Below are 6,000 nucleotides of genomic sequence, written 5' to 3'. Positions count from 1 at the left end.
CTGCCTCCATTTGTATCCATTCTCCATCTCATGAAGGTACATCTTTGCATTTCCATCCTTAATGAATCTAAGGAGTTTGTGCTTCTCACTATTCATTGTCATAGAGACCTGCAAAAAAATACGATGAAGGGTGAGTCCACGAAATGACTCAGTAAGGGCCCTAACTATACCTTGGAATTTGTCTTCATTTCTGATTTTCCATATATACCATAAAATTTCAGTGGAAAGAATATGCCAAAATAAATTAGTATCCTTTTTCAAACCCTTAATATACCCAATTAGAACATCTAGCACATTAAACTAGTTAGGAATAGAAATACCAAATAACAACCAAATTTCTCTAGCAATACTACATTCAAAGAAAATGTGTCTAACAGACTCAGGAACCCTGCACACATTACAAATATCACAATTATTATGATCTTTTCTGAAAGGCAGCCTGTTGATTATCATCAACCATTTAAAGCATTTTTCCTTGGGTGTAATAGGACTACTCCAGAGTCGTGAAAACACCTTCTGCCACTGTTTCACTGAAAATTCTGCAAACCAGAGCTTGTTAACATATAGTATAATGGACAACATGAACATCTTCATCAACAGGTATGAGAACAATGAACATCTTAAATCTTCTCAAAATTTCCAAATTCTTAAATCTTCGGTGGACAACATGAACATCTTCATCAACAGGTACGAGAATAATGCAAAGAAGGAAGGTGATAAAGAGCAGGTGAACAAGAAGGGTCATGAAAGGAGGACCAGAGCCAACACAAAGAATAAGGTCGACATCGAAGGTCGTGAGTTGGAGGATATGAAGACCTCGACAAACAACATGAAACAAATGATTGTTCACGTTGAGGAGATCCTGAATAGTATTTAGTTCCAGTTGTTGTCCTTGATTCTGTCTCTTTGCTGTCTTTTGCTTTCCCGTTGTTGTCTGATTCCGAGTTTTATGTAATTAGATTATGATGTTTTTAGCTGGGCCCATCCGGTGGGTTCATTTTGGCTTTTTGAAGTGATCAGGCACTTTTTTATGCTTTTCTGTTCTCCTGGCTTGTAAAAGGTTCGGGTACCTTTCAAATACCTATTTTTACTTAATCAAAACATATAGTATAATGGATTCATCATAAGTTAGAGTATTATAAATATTAATAGCTTTGATATTAGACACAAGGATAGTGTTATTCCACATAAAATCCTTACAATTTTCATTACTACTCTTGCAATTCTTGGGCAACTGAAGGTTTGCGCATGCTTTTTTCATCATGTTATAGGTTCGCTTGTGGGAATCTTGCAAATCAAATCTACCTCTAAGCGTTTCCCAACTAAGAAGCCTGTCATCCTCAATAATATCTCTAAAGCAAAAAATGCCTTTAGCAGCCCAGGCTTTAGCAGAGCACCCTTGCGTAAGAGAAAGAGGTCTAGAAGAGTGAAGGAGGTTCCACCAGATGGATCTATCCCCATGGATGAAGTCATTGTTGCTGACCCTATTATTGCTGATGAAAGGTCTAATAGTTTCCCATGCTTTCCAAATAGACTTAAAGACACTCGAGCCCTGCACTGAGACTGCAAAGTCCCCAGCCACTAGGTCACAAAAGGGTAGGGATTTCCAAGATTTGGCCTTTTTAGGGACAACTCTCAGGATGTTGTTTCTTACCAAAAATTTTCATGGTTCATTACCATCAAATGCCTGGAAGATCCATTTTGCCGCAAGTGCAGTCCCTTGAATTCTCAAATCTTTTAACCTAAGTCCTCCCAGACTCTTTTCTCTGTGGCACCACTCCCATTTAACAAAGTGAATCTTTTTATTTCCTTTCCCATCGGACCATAGGAAATTCCTAATGGCTTTTTGCATTTCCAGGATTTGGTAGTTGGAGAACATCCACACCGAGGAGTAATAGATGTTATAGGAAGATAAGATTTTTTGACACACCCGCACTCTTCCGACGAGCGAGAGATACCTATTATTCCACTTATTGAGCTTCTTGTCTATCTTGCTTCTAACCCATAACCACATCTCCTTGAGAGATGGTGAGATGGCAAAAGGAATTCCCAAATATCTAACAATCCTATTAGGTCCCTCCCATTGGACCCCAAACTGCTACAACCACTCTGGAAGTTGTTCCTTCCAACCAAGCATGGTGGATTTGACCTGAGATATTTTAGCTCCTGAAATCTCCCCTAAAAAAATAATTTTGCACTATAATGCCTCCATATTTGGTTTGGTGAGTTCGATAAAGAGTGCAATGTCATCAACAAATTGTGCATTAATTAGCTCAAATCCATTAGGAAGTTTGACACCTTCTACTTGAGGGGAGATGGTAAAATCTCTTAGGATATAGTACAGGGCATCCAAAGCAATAACAAAGAGAGCAAGGGCTAGAGGACAACCTTGTCTAATAGACCTGCTGAGTTTGATAATCTGCAAGAGGGAACCATTAATTTCCACCTGGGCCGATGTATCTTTGAGGAGAATCTTCACCCATTTGCAGAATTCCACTAGAAAACCAAAGGCTTCTAGCATCATCAGAATGAACTCCCATTCCACCCTATCATATGCCTTCTCGAAGTCTAGAAGGAACATGGCCGCATTTTGACTTGATATCTTTACTCAGTCCATAGCCTCTCAGCTGGTGATTAAATTTTCAAGGATGAATCTTCCCTTAATGAACCTTGTTTGTGTGGGACAAATGAACTTAGGCAATAAAATTTCTAGCCTAATAGCAAGAGTTTTAGCCAGTATTTTATAGGAAACATTGAGGAGCATTATTGGTCTCCAATTTTTAATAAGAGACTTGTCCCCTTCTTTGGGTAACAACTTAATAGTCCCTTTATTGATAAGTTCACCTAGGGAACCAGTCTCAAAGGCCTCTGAATAAAGTTCATGAAGGTCTTGACAAATCCACTCCTCATTAGCTTTATAAAATTCAATAGGCAGACCGTCCGGGCCTGAGGTTTTTTCATTGCTCAGGTTCTAATAGAACCCCTCAATGCTTGAGCGTCCTCTGCGGTAATCTTAGTGGGAATAATCGCTCTGCACTTCTCTCTAGCTTCCTAAGAATTAACAGAATCTTCCAAGGAGAAGAGGCCTCTGTAATACTGATAAAAAGCCTCCTTAATATCATCCAGTGCCACAACCTCTTTATTATCTATCCAAATCCTATCAATTTTCTCTCTAAATTGCTTTTGCTTCAACATATTGAAGAAGAATTTAGATCCTTTGTCACCGAATCACATCCATTGAGCTCGAGCCCTGATCATTGCCCCTCTAATCTTAGATTGTTGGTGCTTCCTCAGAGTGCCCCTTGCTTGGGCTACTTTGTACGAAAGCTCTACTATGTTAGGACTATCTTGGATATCTACCTCACATTGGTTTAGTTCATCAGAAAGTTTCTCCTTCCACCTATAGTCTTTAGCTTTCTTTTGCCCTATAGTTTGCAGAAGTGCCCCCTAGCTTTTGACATTTTGGTTCCATCTGCTTATGTTAGAACTCAACTCTTTATTGCCTTTGTTGAACAGTCTAACAATTTTAAATGCTATCAACACATCCGGGTTCTTTAGTAAATTGGTGTTTAGGAAGAATTTCTCTCCTTCATTTCCTTGCCTCTTTGATGAGTCGTTGAATCTAATCTAAGAGATGATCAGGTGATGGTCCAAGAGTGAGGTCGGCCAAACTATCACAATGTTACCCTTCTTATCTAGTTCAAAGGAGAATTGCTCTCTGTTAGCGTAGAACCTGTCCATCCTACAATAGATTCTATGTTTCCCTCTTTGATAGTTGCACCATGTGAACCAAATTCCTGTGGCATCCTTCTTATTACTTAGTAGGGGGTCAAAAAGTTTTTTATGACTCTTCATTCTCTCCCAATGTAGTTTCGTTGATCCTTTCCACTCCATAGGAGCACCACCACATTTATCCTCATGACCTTCAATCATATTGAAATCTCCCCCAATTATCCATGGTATATCAGGGAGGGATGCAATCCATCCCACAAAGAGGTCCTTTCCATGTAATCATTGGCAACATAGATTGAGCATATGCTGATGATGGTTTTGTTAATGTCCAGAGAGGCCCAAACCACTCTGTTACACAGTGAGCATCCTTGGTCCACTACATGATCCTTCCATTTGGGGTTGAAGAGTATCCCAACTCCTCCTCTACCTTTATCATGATTTGAACAAACCTTAATAGAGTCTTTCCAGATAAACTCTAAATTGACTTCCAACGTAAACTTAACTGCTTTGAGTTCTTGTAACATGACAACATCCACTTCCTTATGTTGATTGACAAACTTCCTGACTATCTGCTTCCTGTCTGGTGACTCTAGACCCCTAATATTCCATGAGATGCACTTCATCATGACAAAATGCGAATTCTTTACTCTTTAGGGGCCTTAAACTTGTTAAAGCACCTAGGGAGCTCTTTCTTTTCTTCATTATTCCTTCTATTAGTTGAGCCCTTGTTCTTTGATCCCAGTGATCTACCTCTTCTTCTTCTGGGTAGAGCCTCAGGATTCTCACTATCTGTCATCCATTCCCCTTCTTCCCCTGCGTAGTCATCATTCTAAGATTCCTCCTCTAGCTCAAGGGCCTTCTTGATGACACACTGACTGGGGGCCTCCCCACTCTCAGAACAGGGTTCGAGTGCCTTCAAGCTACTGGAATAGTCTAGGGTTTCTACCTCACATGCTAGGTTTTTGGCATCATAAGATTTAGGGTCAGCAACAATGACCTCAATCACATAGTTGTCCTTGATTTCTACAAACTTCTTAGGAGGAAGGACAACGACCATATCAGGAGTGAATTCTATAAGAGAGGGAGAGTCCTCTGCAGTGTCCAAGACACATGTTGAGGCAAGATCAAAGGAGAAATCCATTTCTGTCGAGTTCTTGTGAGAAGCTTATGAACTCACAATCCCACGAGGACTCCCTCCCTTACCCAACTCACTGGTGACAACATCTCTCCCTTCAAAACTCTGATTAACAGGCTTATCTGGGCCAAAGGCTAAAATCGAGAATCTCAATTTTGGGGGAATCTCTTGCACATCGTCATCCATAGGCGATGTCAAGTTGTTCTCCATAGAGAGTTTATCCTTATTGGACTTCAAATTATTAGGGTTATTTGCTCTGATCTTCTCCAGAGCCAACTGTTTGGCATTTTTTCTTCTCCTTTTCCTAGGGTTTTTTCCAACCACTTGAAAACCATCTTCCAGATCTTCACCCATTTGTTTTAGGGCATCCGATATACCAAAATGAGTTGTGGAGACAAAATCGAAGATTCCAGAGTTAGCATTTTTACCAAACTCCGTGGTTTTATTGTTTTCTCCATTTATAACACTATTGATTTTCTTACTAATGGAATTAAGATTGCTTATGATCAGGACATGATTTTCGTAAATAGGAGGCGGGTTGCTTGGTTCACTGCGGGGTTTCTCCGCTCCCTTGTATTGATTAATGATGGGGCAATTCTTTTGGATATGACCCTCTTTTCTGCAGAGGAAGCACACATTAATCCCTCTGAGGATTTCAATAAGGCAAGAAACAAGTTCAGTTCCTAGATTAATATTTACCGAATTGGGGAGGTCATGGCCAGGGTTGATTGAAACCAGAACCCTAATGTCCAGATGAGGAATAAGAGAGGCTGAGTTATCCACCCAAATAGTCTTGCCAACTGGTTCAACTATTTGCAGTATAAATCTCCATAACAATGGAGGAACATTTTTAACCAGTATCCATCTAGGGCACAAAAGTGCCATAATTTCCTCATTGACCACTTCAGGCGACCGACCTAGGGCATGAAAGGTGCATTTTCCCATAGTGCAATATTGTTTATTAAGAACTTCCTTTTGCATTTTATGATCTTTAAAGAAGATTACAAATAAACCTTTTTGAATTAGTCTACAGAATGGAACAAGATATCCTAATTTAGTATTCCAAACATTTCTGAACCAATCATCAAGAAATTTTCGTGCTGGACATTTATTGACGTCAACAACCGCAAAGA

Source organism: Cryptomeria japonica, chromosome 9, assembly GCF_030272615.1.
Source record: "Cryptomeria japonica chromosome 9, Sugi_1.0, whole genome shotgun sequence".
Lineage (NCBI taxonomy): Eukaryota > Viridiplantae > Streptophyta > Pinopsida > Cupressales > Cupressaceae > Cryptomeria > Cryptomeria japonica.
The sequence above is the reverse complement of the archived record's forward strand: the minus strand, read 5'-3'. Positions refer to the sequence as shown.